We start from the raw sequence: 15177 nt of genomic DNA on the forward strand, positions 1-15177 counted from the left end.
GAACAGTTTGTGGAAGACATGGAATGGGGCTCCAAAGCTCCATGTAGCTTCCATGTAGCTTCAAAGAAATAAAGTTTTTAAACACTTGGAAACCTTAATAAAAGTTTTTAGTGAAAAACTTTCAAAATATCCTCAGATTTAGTGTAATTGCTCATTCTTGAAATTTGTATTAAAAAAACAAACTCATTTCACTTCAAAATGTCCCCTTCCAACTGAAGACTCTAATTGCCTGCATATCTGACTTCCTGCATAAAACATAAACAAGAGTAACAAGAATAATCACAGGTCTATAAGCATGACCTATAAAGAGAGACTGGGAAAACTCATCTTGTTTAGCTGAGAGGAAAAGCCAAGGAGTAATAGGCTCAGTATGTATTATTTGTTAAATCTCACTATTCAGGAGACCAGGAGACGATAGTGATTTATTCCCTATTTTGGAAACTCACACTGCTGGGGGATCTTTTGATGTTTTTTAGATTCTGGGTGGCTTGTATCCCTATCAATAGAAGTCCCTTTCAACCCAGGGAGACATTCAAGGGTGAACAGAGCAAAAGAAAACCCAAGCTAGCTAAGTTTCTGTTGTTGAAAGAGTAAAAACTCCAATTTTCTCTCCAGGAATGATGCAAAGTCTTTCCTTGGGTAGGCTATAGAATTTCCCTCTTGGGAACAATTTAAAAATAGATTAGGGTTAGTCTGGGTTCAAGAGTCCAAGGTTCCTCAATTGCAATAGATTATATCAGAGACGTAAGAGATCTATTCTAGTTCTATTTTTCTAAGTTCTTAAACAACTTAAGAAACCCAAGTTATCCCTCTAATAAATCATAAAATTGACTGCTCCAAAGTATAAAAAATGCAAACTGCGGATATCATACCAAAAACATGCAACCAAACATTTAGGAAACTCAAGTAGCAGAGTTGTTGATGTCTCTTTTAGAAACCCAATTCAAGAGCATTCTCATAGGAAACCTCTTTTTAAAAAATGCCACACAAAATTATGGACACTGTCACATGCTCCTTGAAAGCAAATCAAAGTATGTTTTCCTTTCAGTCTCACAACAAAATACACCAGAGGTAATGATGGACTTCTGGGCCAGTCCTTCATTCATCAACTCCAAAATGAGAAAAGGTAGTATGTCCAGGCAAACACCTTTTTGCTGATTCAGGTCCATCACACAGCAACCCAGTCCCTAAATAGGCTCCAATCTTCACACACATTTGCCTATGAAGTCAAGTCCATAGCCTATTCCTTCCAGCCAGGGCTGCCTCTCTTATATGACAGAAGTTTTCCAAGGAAAACAAAGCACTCTGAAGTAATCATCACCTGGACTCATAGTCTCTTGGACAGAGAGGGGAAAAACACTTCTGTGAGGTGAATCTATCAGCAATATAAAAGAGAAGGGAAAATTACTATTTATGAGCTTGATCCTTGTACTGTGGTGGCAAGGACATTCTGGGGCATCTCACATAACACCTCTTGTGCCCTCTTTTCTTTGGTCCCGGATTAGAGTGATCCCGGCCTTAATCCATTCTTCTCTTGCACCCAAACCTTCAGAAACTCCCAAGTCCAGAGGAAAAGGCTCTGTGGTTGCCCAAAACAATAATATAAACTACATTAAGGGGGGGGGGGGGGGATTTAGGTCAAAGGAATTCTAAAAATATAGGATATTCACACTGGAAGGGGCCCATGGAGATCATTCTATCCAGTTTCTTAATCCATAAATGAAGAAATCAAGGCTCACAAAGGGGAAATAATTTCTTCAAGATCATATAGCTAGTTAGGAGTAAGATCAGGGCTAGACTCTGGAGAGCCCACCTTCTGGTTCAGGGTTCTTTAGATCACATTGTGTGTCAGGACTGTTCATTACTCCCTTGTCCTCTTATCTACAGAGGACCAGAGGTCATGGGAATGCATTTGAGCCAGAAATAAACAATCCCTTTTCTGCACATCTCTAGTATGCAAAAAAGTAACAAAAGGTAGCATGGTGTGATTCCTGGAGATAGGAATCCTCCCACATCTCCATGGATGACGTCATTTAACCTCCCTAAGGCAGGGCTTCTTCATGTTTAAAATGAAGATAATCAGGTCTGTGGTCCCCACCTCTCAGCACGACCATGCACATGAAATCCATAAAACATTTTGCCCATCTTAAATATGCTATATAAATCTTAGTTATTAGAAAGTTTAGAGAGATAACAACAGCATTTCTTAAATAATGGGTCTACCAGGATTGTTCTTCCATGGAACCCTAATGGTCCCCAAAGTAAAACTTAAGGTTAGATTGAGATTTTCATTTCAATTAGATTCATTATTATGACAAACTTCTTAATTCATCTTGGATAATCAATTATCAATTATCAAAATGCCTTAAATTAAGATGCCAGATTTTAAGATAAGAGAATCTCTGAAAAAACTAGGCACCTCAGGTAGACCCACAGTCTGGAACCCGAATGGTAACCCAGTCTCTGACCCCAGAAGAGACATCTTGGTCAACTTATGACCTCATGTGATTATTGATCAGTACCTCCCAGGGTTGTTAGGAAAAAAAGAACTTTCATCAAGGACGATGAAACATTTTGCAAACATAAAGAACAAACAAGAGCCACTGTGTTTGGTTCTTTCAATAAGCACATTCTGTTTCTACTCCTACCTCACTGGTCTATGTAGCCATAGAGTAGCTCTTTACCAGAGGGCCAAGCATTGTACAGGGGTAAAAGAAGGGAAAGGTGCTAAAATCATCTGGGTCTGACATTCATTTGCTCAGTTTCAGGTATATTGATCTCATATATTACTTATGGGTTCATGCACAGCACTTCTTCAGTCCCCCCCATCTTCAGAACCCCACTCTCTTATCAAAAACTTTCACCAGATCCCCATTGCCTAGATTAAACCTAAACTTCTTAGCCAGAAACACTCAGGATCCTTCTTTAATTTGATACTAGCCTCTGTCGATTCTCTCAGTTCCTCTGTATAATTGCAAGAATATGCCAGTTACCTTCCTGCTTTTGGTCGAACCATTTCACAGACTTAGGATATCCTCCCAACCTCCTTTTCTCTTGTCTAGGTCTTCTTTCCAGGGCCAATTCAAATCCTACCTCCACAAAGCTTTCCATGACCATCCAATGAGCTCTATGAGGCAGTCTGGGCACTAGAAACAGGAACATTTGGGTTCAAATACAGCTTCAGATACTTACTAGTTGTGTGATCCTAAGCAAGCCCCATGACCTCTGGTTGAGAAGAATGATAATTTCACCTACCTCCCAGGTTGTTGTGAGGATCAGATGATATGAGATTTGGAAAGCATGGAGCAAAGTGCCCGGCATCTTCCCAGGCCTATAACTTTCCCCTTTTCCCTTTATGCTTAAAATAATAGCATTTAAAGCTAAAAGGAACTTCAGTTAAATCCTCTTTTATAGATGAGGAAGCTTACTGAGTATTCCAACAGAAGGCATAATGAGCTCCTGAGCTGCTGCAAACTTCTCCAAGGGCAGGAGCAGGGCCTTATGCATAGAGTATACAGCAAGTACTCAATGTTTGTCAGTGATATACATCTAAAGAACAATCCCTAGAGAATGGTAAAGATCTTCTAAATCTAATCCCTCATGTCGCGAGAAATGACAGCTGTTGTTAGGTTCTTTCACCTGGGAGACCATGAGTGTCAAAAATCTGCCCTAAATCCGAATGTGGGATTATCCCTTTCTAAGTATCACCACCTAATTTCCATAAATGATAGGATTTACTCTCTTTAGACAGAATTCAGAAAGAATCTCCTTCAAAAGAGGAATATTTCCAAAGCTTTTTTTTTTTTTTTTTTTTTTTTGCTTTACAGATGGCCCAGAAACTTCTTAGGTTTTTGAAACCCAAAGCAAGCTATTTGCTGGCGGGCTCGAGGCTGATGTCTTTAAAACGGCCCATGGTTTATCACCCCTGCCCAAACCCTCTCTAACCACTGCCTTCCTCGTCCCTCCGAGGGATGTTGCCGTCCAAGGAGCATCCTGCAGAGGCGACAGCGCAACATGGTCCAAGGTCCAAGCCGCCCTCTGGAGTCTCCCAGGGAGGTCCCCTTAGATGAGGCCAGATCTCCGGCTCTGTGCCTTGCATGGGGAGGCGGGGAGGAGGGAGGCTAGCCGCTCAGCCAGCTCCTAACCAAAATGGACCCTCGGGCCGGGGCTGGGGCGGCCCGGACTAAGGGCTCCAAGCCTGTCCCAGAGGCAGGGCCTGGGCAGCCTCGCGTCCCTCCCGGCCAAGGTGGACGCCAGCCGGAGGGGGAAGAAACCCGCGTGGATAACGGAGCGCTGCGCGGTCACACCTGGCCCCCTCCCCAGGCCCCCTGAGGACCAGGCAGCCGCCACCCCGGGGCGAGGGATGGGGTCCCCCAGGTAAGAGCAGGGGCAGCCCGGGAGGATCACCCGCTGGGAGAAGCCTCGGGGCCCGCGGCCGCCAGGAGCTCCCCGGACCCCGCGGGCCAGAGCGGGCCCCGCAGCCTGGGAAGAAAGGAGCGGCGGGCGGGGGGCCCCGGGGGGCCCCCTCCCCTCCAGGCCGCGCCCCGCGCCCCCTCCCCGGCCCCGGGGGCACTCACCTCGGGGCCATCCGCAGAAGCGCCTCCAGAGCCCGGGCAGCCCCCGGCTCGGGCATCCGCACCCCCGGCGGCAGCCTGGACTGGGGGCAGCGAGCAGAGCCCCGAGCAGACTTGGAGGGAGTGGGGCGTGGAGGAGGTGTGCCTCTGCCCGAGACCCAGCAGCCCGGGGCGGAGGGGAGGAGGGGAGAACTGGGGGGCGGGGGGCGGGGAGCCCGAGGGAGGCGGCCCGGGACCCGAGGAGGGGTGTGTGCAGGGAGCCGGGATGCAGAGCCGGAAAGGGTGCCAGAGGCAGGCGGGGTGGGGGGCTGCTGATGGAGAGGGGGATGAGAGAGGGGGGCCCGGGGGGCTGCAGGGCTGGGTGCCCTGCGCTCCTTCCCTCCTCAGTTCCCTTGGAGCAGCGGAAAACAAGAAAGGCTGAAACTTTATGTCATTTTCTCACACGCACACGTGACCCTCCTGAAGTCCAGATGGTTTCAATCATTGAAGGAAAAAAGGGACTTTGCTGGTATGCGTGAGCTGGGAGAGTCTGGGAAAAGCTGTCTGAGCAGCGAGCTTGCCTCCAAGCAAGCCTCAAAGAGCTCTCCTTTCTTCTAGCCCCGCGTCTCAGGGAGGCTGGCATAGGCCCATAAGGAGGAGGGCCTTTAGAAGGGCCCACTACCCAACCTTACCTGGAGCAGTTCATTCAGAACCACCAGGGAACAGAGGTCCCTGGGGGGAGACCAAGGGAGGGACCAAGCCAGTCCTGGAAGCTCTAAAGAACGAATTCTAAACACATTATGCAAAACCCAGACCTCCCCAGAACGTCATTTAATAATAAGCAATGGTCTACTGGGAATGAGCCAGAAGTCTGAATCAAAGGATGGATGCAATTTTGCAGAAGCCATACTAAAGACGAGAGGATGAAGCAGATGTCAGAGAATCTTGCAACCTAGACAGAATGTTTGGGGGACAAGACAAATAAGAAAGAAACCTCTCCCTCCCTGCCGATAACTTCTTGCAAATGGATCTTACTATCTCCTTGTGACAAGGAACATTGTCTGGAATTTCACAAACCTAGTTCCATTGGCAAGGAACGAACAAGCAGAGAATAAAAAAGAGCACGAGCTGAGGCCAGGGCATTTTCAAAGCCCAAGCCAATTCCACTGTCAGGTTTCCTGAAGAAGTATTTACTCAGCTGCAGAGTCTGCATCAAAAATGATGGAGACCTTAAGATACATGCTGGAAATAATTTAACTAATTCATGATCAAATAAGAATAGTGGCAGGAACCAAGGAGATTACATCTATTTTTCCCCCTTACCAATGAAAGAGCAATAAAAAAAAATGGTTTTTGCATTAACCCTTTATAATTCCTTGCCTTACTCAAGGTCCAAGGGGCCTTCACTCCAGGTGGGCAGAAGTGCCAGCAATACCATGGTGGCAACTGTGTGAAAATGCAGTCAAGTCCTGGAGAAGTTGTATTAGTTCTAGATTCAATGAAACCAAGGGGTCATCGAGGAACCTGCTACAAGGATGTGAAATTTTGGAAGCAATCTGAAAAAAGACTAATCCTAATAAACCCTCGCAGGGCTGCAGTTTCATTTCACATAGGAGATGAGGAGCTGAATCCTATTTGGGATAAACTTTCCTTAAGCCTGTTCCAACTTTGAGCAAACGTCTTAGTCTTTCAAATGCTAAATTGCTTAGCTTCTACCACCACATCAAACAGAAAACTGTTTCATGGGGAACTTCAGAAAATCACCATCATGAGACATCCATATCCTGGAAGTGGAAAGGTTCCTTGAAGGAGTTTCCTAAGTTCCCATTCCCCAAAACTAAGTCTGTTTTATCAGGAAAGCCAAGAGGCAGCCAAGAGAAGGAAGAATATTCAGGGCATGGGGAATAGTAAGCAAAAAATGTACAGAGAAGGAAGATAGGGTGTCTTGTATGAGGAACAGTAAAGAAGTAAAATCACTAGATTATATGGAGAGAGGAAAAAGAAGACTGAAAAAGTGGGAGGAAACTGGGCAAGAAAGAGCTTTAAAAGTCAGACTGAGGAATTTCTATTTGAGCCTGCAGGTAACAAGAAGCTACTGGCATTTGTAGATTAGGAGGTGACCTATTCATCCTAGAGCTGACATCTGTCAAGATGACCAACTTCACAGAAGCCTGCAAGATGTCTTCTAGTGAGCAGGAGGCTCAAAGGCTAGAGCACTGATCTTGGAGTCAGGAGGACAGGAGTTCAAATCCAACCTCAGACACTTGACACTAATGTGTCACTTAACCCTGATTGCCTCACATCCAGGGCCATCTCTAGTCCTCTTGATCCACATCTAACTACTGGATCCAGATGAGTCTGGAGGAGAAAGTGAGGCTGGTGATTTAGCACAGCAACCCCTCACTCAAATCCAATTCATGGCATCACCTCCCTGATGTCATGGTCTTCTTCAAGAATGAAAGACAAACATCATCATCATCAGTGTGATTTCTTAACTGGCTACCAGTACAACTCAATATAAAAGTCAAGTGAGAGGCTGATAATGAGATATAAATGTTCATATAGGCAAAGCCACCTCTTTAAAAAAGAAAGAAATCTCATGACTTATGGTCTTCTTCAGAAATTAAACTTCAATAAAATTTTTAAAATGTTTTACCTCAAATCAAATCTCAACTAATAGCAACACTGGGCAGCTAGTTGATGCAGTAGATAAAACAACAGGTCCAGAATCAAGAAGACCTGAGTTCAAATCTTACCTCAGATATTTATTAGCATTGTGACTTCTGGGCAAGTCACTGAACCCTGTTTGCCTTAGTTTCCTCATATGTAAAAAGAGCTGGAAAAGGAAATATCAAACCATTCCAGTACATTTGCCACTTCAGTATCTTTGCCACAAAAACTCCAGATAGGGTCCCCAAAACTTGAACACAACTGAGACACCTAAACAATAAAAATAACAAAGTTGGACAATTTTATGAAGACAGAAAGTTCTTTATCTAATTGTCTGATCTTAGAAAGATGTCACAAAATTTGCTGTGTTCTTTTTTTTGTTTTTTTGTTTTGTTTTGTTTTTAGGTTTTTGCAAGGCAAATGGGGTTAAGTGGCTTGCCCAAGGCCACACAGCTAGGTAATTATTAAGTGTCTGAGACCGGATTTGAACCCAGGTACTCCTGACCCCAGGGCCAGTGCTTTATCCACTATGCCACCTAGCTACCCCTGGTGTGTTCTTTTAACCATTGTTGAAATTCGCTGCAATTTGTATGTAACAGCCATAAGAAACATTTAGCAAATTGCCAAAGAAGGATCTTGCAAACACTATATAACTATAAGAGAAATGTGGTTTCTGAAGTCTAATTTAGAGAATTTTTACATACATACAAACACACAAACACATTTAAACAATGTTTATAACTACATTTTCCCTCCAGATCTTTGACTCACCAGTATGGGGAACTTTGAATGAGGAAACTATCTCCAGTAAGGCAGATTGTACCAGCTTATGGACTTAAAAAAATTTCCTGGGTCATCAGGAAGGTAAGTGACTTGACCAAGGCCAGCAAGCTAGTGTCCTCCTGCCTCTGAAGTCATCTGAGGTTCATTACATCACCTACATCTTTTATAACAACTATTCTGTATAAACGTCTGAATTTATTATATGAAATATATGTATATATATTTTTATAAATATGTTACAAATATATTTATATCTATATATCTATGTCTATATCTATCTATCTATATATGTATATATATATATATGTATATATATATATATATATATATATATATATATAGGCAGCATGTGGAAGCTAAATGGATAGAGCACTAGCCCTGGAGTCAGAAGACCTGAGTTCAAATCCATTCTCAGATACTTAACCCTGGACAAGTCATTTAACTCTGTTTGCCTTGCATCCATGTCCATCTCCAGTCATCCTAATCCATATCTGTAGATGACCCCAGAGAAGAAAGTGAGGCTGGCGACTTTGCCCAGCCCCTCCTCACTCAAATTCATTTCATGTGCTTGTCATGGCATCACCTCTCTGATGTCGTGGTCTTCCACTGGAACAAAGGACAAACAACAACAATAATATGGGGTGTGTGTGTGTGTGTGTGTGTGTGTGTGTGTGTGTGTGTGTGTAATATATATTTATGTATATTTTTCAATAAATCTTTGCTCTAGTGCCTCCTCATTGTGTCCACAGGAGACACTCAGAGGCTAAGCTGCTAGAGGACAAGCTCTGGCAGGTCCTATCAAACTGTTAAGTCTCTAAGTATGGGCCTGGTTCCAGGCTCTGTGTCTGCTGCATGAAAGCCAGTTGAAATGAGTTCAACGGCAGATGATAGATTTTTTTCAGTTACAGCAAACCATCTACAGCTATTAAGTCAGAAAAAGCTATTATGCATATCAGAAGAAGAAATATCCACTGATGAAATCAGACATTCTTGAGTGCAAATTTAAACTTTAATAGCTTGAAATTTTTAAATAATAATAAATAGTGATTTAAGTTATGTTTAATTGATTAGTGTTGTTTTTATTTTTATTTTCTCCAAATTACATATAAAGACAATTTTTAGCATTTACTTTTTGAAAAAATTTAAGTACCAAATTTTTCCCTCCTTCCCTCCCTCTCCCCAAGATGATAAGCAATTTGATATTATATGTGTATAATCATGCAAAACATATTTCCATATTCATCATGTTATAAAATAAAAAACAGACCAAGGGGCAGCTAGGTGGCACAGTGGCCTCAGACACTTAATTACCTCGCTGTGTGGCCTTGGGCCACATTAACCCCATTTGTCTTGCAAAAAAAAAAAACCTAAAAAAAAAAACAGACCAAGATAAAAAAAACAAATAAATAAAGGAAGTGGAAATAGTATGCTTTGATCTTCATTCAGATACCATCAGTTTTTTCCTCTGGAGGTGGATAGTATTTTTCATTATGAGACTCTGGAACTGTCTTAGTTCATTGTAATGCAGAGAATACCTACATCATTCAGTTGATCATCACACAATGTTGCTATTACTATTTACAATGTTCTCCTGAGGGGCAGCTAGGTGACACAGTGGATAGAGCACCAACCCTGGAGTCAAGAATACCTGAGTTCAAATGCGGCCTCAGACACTTAATAATTACCTAGCTGTGTGACCTTGGGCAAGCCACTTAAACAATTTGCCTTGCAAAAACTAAAAAAAACAAAAAAAATACAATGTTCTCCTGATTCTATTCATTTCACTTTGCATCAGTTTTTTTTGTCAGCTTTTTCTGAAATTCATCTAGTCATCATTTCTTATAGTGCAATAGTGTTCCTTACAGTCATATACCGCAACATGTTCAATCATTCCCCAATTGATGGAAATCCCTTCAATTTCCAATTCTCTACCACCAAAAAAAAAAAAAGAATTGCCATAAATATTTTTGTACATATACGGCCTTTTCCCACTTTTAGGATACTGACTTTAGTAGTGGTATTTCTGGATCAAAGGGTATGCACAGTTTTGAGAATAGTTTCAAATTGCTTTCCAGAGTTCAAAATTCTACCAACAGTGCATTAGTATCCCTCAAACATTTATTACTTTCCTTTTCTGTCATATTAGCCAATCTGCTAGAGGTGAAATGGTACTTCAGATTTATTTTAATTTGCATTTTTCTAATCAGTAGTGATTTAGAGCATTTTCATATGACTAGATAGTTTTGAAATCTTCATCTGAAAACTGCTTTGGTCTTTATCAATTGAGAAATGACTTGTATTCTTATTAATTTGACTCCATTCTCTATATATTTGAGAATTGAGGTCTTTATCAGGCTCAGTTTCTGTAAAAATTGTTCCCAATTTCTGCTTTCCTCTACCTCTACTTTACTCCCTAAAAAAAAATGAATAGAAAGATAGCCTTTCTGCACAATGGTCACTAAATATCAGCACTAGAAAATCAACTACTTTAATTGAATTTCAGCAACAACAGCCCCATGTCAAGTGGAAAGTCTCCTATTCTGTGAAAAGATAAATGGCAAAGAAAAAGGAAAATCTTGGTTGCATTGATTTTGTTTGTGCAAAAACTCTTTGATTTAATATAATCACAATTATCCATTGTGCAGTTCATAATGCTCTCTGTCTCTTATTTAGTTATATTCAAGTTAATAAAGACTAAAAATTTGGGGGTATATTTCTTCAACAAGCAACTATTCAAATACCTCAAAACCATGGTTTCCAAACAGGGTTTCTCAGAATCACATCATTTGAAGTTGGAAGAAAGTTTGGAAACCATTTATTCCTACTCCTACTCCAAATGGAATCCACACTCCACCATATCTCACAAGTCATCATCCAGCTTTTGCTTTAAGACCTCCCAAGAAGAAAATCTCCAGCACCTCCCAGAGTAGTCCATTCTACTTAGTATGACAGATCCAATTATTTAGGAAGCTTCTCCTGGCATCAAACCTAATTTTGATTTTCCACAACTTTCATGAACAGATCCTACTTCTACTTTTGAGACCAGATGCAACAAAGCTGAATCACTTTTCCATATGATGAAAACCCTTCAATTACTTAAGCACAGCTATCAGATGCTCTCGGAGTTCTCTCCTTTCCAGTCTAAATATTCCCCTATTCCATATACCAATTCATATATGGCATGGACTCAAAACCTTTCACTATCTTAGTTGCCCCACTCTGAACACTCTCCAGCTTGTAAAAATCCCTCCTAATTTGTGTCACTCAGAACTGAACCCAATACTGCAGATGTGCTATGACCAGGACAGGGCAGAGACAGTGTCATCTCATTAGTCCTGAAGGTTATGTCTCTCAATGCACCCTAAGGTTACGCTCACATCTCTGGCAGCCATAGCTCACTGTCAATTCATATTGAGTTTTCAGGCCAGTAAAACTCTGGATCTTTCTCAAATAAACTTCTATCTAACCCTGCCTTGCTCATCCTGTATTTGTGAGGTTGATTGGAAGCCAAGTATAAGATTTTCACATTTATTTCTATTGACCTTCATCTTATTAGATTTAACTCAGTGCTTGGGCCTGCTGAGATTTTTCATGGACCCAGTTATACAGTTTGTTAGCTAGACTCCCCCAATACACACACAGATGGGTTTCATCCACAAATTTAAGGAGCATGCCATCCATGTCTTTATACAAGTTATTGATAAAAATGTTCATCTTGATCATCAACATCCATATTTAATCTGGAGAGGATCCACTTCTACAACCCCTTTGTTCACCTCTCTGAACCACCATTTAAGAAAGCACCCAAAGAACCCTCATGCTCTCTTCAAACCTGAACCAGCTTATGATGCTCAGATCATAGCTCTACCATGCCCCTCATTCTTTTCAACTCTCTCTTATATATGGTTTTTCCCTATTAAAATATAATTTCTTTAAGGCAGAGACTGGGTTTCCATTTGCTGGTATTTGTATTCCCAGGGTTTACAGAATGCTTAGTATATAATAAATGCTTACTAACATACTTTATCTAGTTACCTTGTCTGACTCTTTTTTGTTTCATCCTCTCTTCCACCTCTTCTATCTCTAAGCCATTTCCTCACTATTAATTTTAATTAGCCAAATCAATTTTTTTAATGTTTTCTGAAAACAGAAGCTTAGACACTATGTGAATGTAACTATAATATATTCCATGTAAATACGCAACTATTATATTTATATTTCTGAGAAGCCACAACACCATAATTATAGTTGAGGGTCTATTAATATTTTCAAGTTTAAGGGATGTGGAATTAAGCTGTTTAGTTCTTTACCTTTAATATTATGATAGAATGGCAAAAAGAATCCCTGCCCTCATGGAACTCACATTCTAATAGGAGTCAAAACAATCAACATATATTTATAGGATATACAGAGTGCAAATGGGAGATAATCTCAAAGGAAAAGCACAGTGGCTATGGATGTGATCAGGAAAGGTCTTTTGCAGAAGGTTGGATTTGAGCTAAGTCTTAAAGAAAACCAAGATCAAGAAGGCCAAGGAATCAGGAAGGAGAGGTGAAGAGAAAGATCATTTTAGACATGGAGGACAGCCAGTGAAAAGGCACTGGAGTGGAGATGGAATATCATGTGAAAAAACCAGCAAGTAAGCCAGTCTTCCCAAATTGTAGAGTATTGGAGGGGAGTAACAGGACTGGAAAGCTAGGATGGGATTAAATGCTGAAAAGATTACTTTATAAATATCCCTGAAGGCAATAGGGAGTCACTGGAATTTGTTGAATAGTGGTTGGACCTAATCTTTAGTACTTAAGTAGAGACTAGAGAAGGGTAAGACCAGGTAGGAAGATCAAACATAAAGCTACAGCAATCACTCAAACAAGAAGTTGATGAGGGCTTCCACCAAGTAGTGATTGGAGAGAAGGGGACCTTTAGAAGAGATATTATGAAGGTAGAAAGGACAAGATTTGGCAAAAGACTGAATACATCGGGGTGAATGTAAATGAGGAGTAAAGGATGACACAGTGGCTTATGAGTTTGAATACCTGGGAGAATGGTGGAGATCCTTAGAGTGACATGAAAGTTCAAAAGAGGGAATGGCTGAGTGGGGAAGGGAATGGGAAGAGAAAGATATGTTCTGTTTTGGGATATGTTTGAAATGCCTATAGGATATCCAATTCAAAATGTCCAAAAGTCTGTTGGTAAGACAAAACCAGAACTCATTTGAGAGATTAGGACAGGATATTTAGAAATAATAATTGAGTCTCCATAACTGACAAGATCACCAAGTATAAAAGAATATTGTTGTCATTGTCAAGGTCAAGAAGAGGCATTCCAACAATTACTGGATTAAATGGAAGCTGTGACCAGAAAAAAGTCTAGAAGATAAATTTTAATAAATTTTAAGTGAAAACCTCCCCAAATTTTTAGAACCAAAGGACAAAGCAGATAGAGAAAGAATCCATTGATGACCCTAGAAAGAAACCTCAAAATGAAACATCAAATGAACAGCACACAATCCAGAGCATCCAGGTCAAAGATAAACTACTACAGGAAGGAAGAAAGAAGACCTTCAAATATTGAGAACCACAATAAAGGATCACACTTAACAGCTGCCACTATAAAGGAGAAGAGAGATTAGAATATGATACTCCAAAAGAAATAAAAGCTTACAATCAAGGATCATTTATCTGGCAAACTACATATATAATCCTACAGGAAAGATTATAGAAAAGGTGGGGAAGATGGTGGTACAATCTACTGGAAAAGCTACAAGGTTTCTTGGCACCTTGACCATGACACAAATAAGGATGAATGTAAAATGTTTTACCTTGTCATAAAGGGCTACTTCTTCCTGTTGAGACAGGAATGAAGGAAACATAATAGAGAAAAACGTTTGAATGGTGTGAGATGAATGTTTTGGGTCAAGTATGAGGAAAGGTCTTCAGCTGAGATGCTGGAGAAGGGATGAAAAGGTTTGGAATAGTCACTACAGTGATTAGAGTATCAAACTGATTAAGGTTTGAAAGAATTATCTTGATTTAGTAAAGGTCTAGTTGAATTTATATGACATTTGTAGTGAGCTCAGTTACCATTGTTTTATGACTTCTCTCTAGGTTGGTTTAGTATAAGAATAGGTATGAAGACAGTGGATGTTGGAGTAATACAGGGTTGATTTTTTGGCAAGATGCAATCAGAAACAGGACAAGAGAGTGAGGTATTTGAATGTAAAGGACAGTATAAAATTGAATAGATTCACCAAAGTAGTGCTCCAGTCAACAAATAACAAGTTTTTATTGAGCATTGAACATGTGCTAAAATAGAAGAGGGAGAGATGGTAGCCAGCACAGAGGTGATAGCCCAAGAGAGAACTAAAGGGTACAAGGGTGAGAGGTCACAGTGGGAAGAACAACGATAGTAATAATAATCATGATATTAGTTAACATATATAAATATGTCAGACACTTGCCCAAGTGCTTTACAATTATCTTATTTGATCCTCACAGCTACTTTGGAGTTAGGTATTATTCCCATTCTACAGATAAGGAAACTGAGGCAAATAAAGGTTAAGCAACATTCAAGACCACAAGAAACTGAGTCATTTGGAAACTGGGACATTTAAGGAAGCATCCACACGTACACTGAAGTCATTACTAGGAAGGTAAGAATAGGGAGTAGAGTGAAAGATTGCAAACCAGGTATTAAGAAAGATGGAAAATATCTTGGGAAGAGGGAGGCAATAGGTAATGGTCACCAGGATCTAGATTGGGTGATAAATTTTAATAGTTGAACATCAAAACAGAAATTTCTGAGGAATATTAGTAGAGGGTGAATCAGAAAGCAGTAATAAGAAGCATATAACCCCCATGACCATGGAATGAAGGGAATGAGTGAAAGTCCAACCAGTACTGGAATGTTTGGTCAGGAACATATAATTTCAACAGGAGAGTCAGGCCTTGGTGAGTGCTAAAAAACATAAATTTTAAGAAAGGTTCAAGATAAAATAAAGGGTATTAATTACAGACCAGGAATTCTAGGGAGCACAGCAGAAAAGATGAGTAGAGATGGAATTGGGATTTTCAGAATAAGGTTAAAATGAGTGGAAATAAGGGAAGAGACAATTGATGATAAGGAATGGGACATGAATATCCTGAAATGAGCATTCAGGTAGAGATTATAT

The 15177-nt window shown here is 40.7% G+C and overlaps 1 protein-coding gene and 2 long non-coding RNA genes across 5 annotated transcripts in view; 2 read left to right on the plus strand and 1 right to left on the minus strand.

Annotated features, from left to right (window-relative positions):
• DENND2B (DENN domain containing 2B) overlaps nt 1–4855 on the minus strand; it is a 239703-nt gene extending 234848 nt beyond the window's left edge. For both annotated transcript variants that reach the window (XM_074230256.1, XM_074230257.1), the window contains exon 1: nt 4578–4855. The gene's annotated coding sequence lies outside the window, so the exon portion shown is untranslated. The remainder of the gene's footprint in view (nt 1–4577) is intronic.
• Nucleotides 4078–15177, plus strand: part of LOC141518330 (uncharacterized) — a 29050-nt gene continuing 17950 nt past the window's right edge. The window contains exons 1-2 of one of the 2 annotated variants that reach the window (XR_012477155.1): nt 4078–4377; nt 7982–8087. This is a non-coding gene — a long non-coding RNA (uncharacterized LOC141518330). Of the gene's footprint in view, nt 4378–7573; nt 8088–15177 lie in introns of those variants that run through there. The other variant, XR_012477154.1, reaches the window with a different exon arrangement.
• On the plus strand, nt 9065–13676 carry LOC141518324 (uncharacterized). Its single transcript, XR_012477152.1, has 2 exons — nt 9065–12645; nt 13316–13676. It is a non-coding gene; the product is annotated as an uncharacterized LOC141518324 (long non-coding RNA).

Source organism: Macrotis lagotis, chromosome 3 (assembly GCF_037893015.1).
Source record: "Macrotis lagotis isolate mMagLag1 chromosome 3, bilby.v1.9.chrom.fasta, whole genome shotgun sequence".
Classification (NCBI taxonomy): Eukaryota; Metazoa; Chordata; class Mammalia; order Peramelemorphia; family Peramelidae; genus Macrotis; species Macrotis lagotis.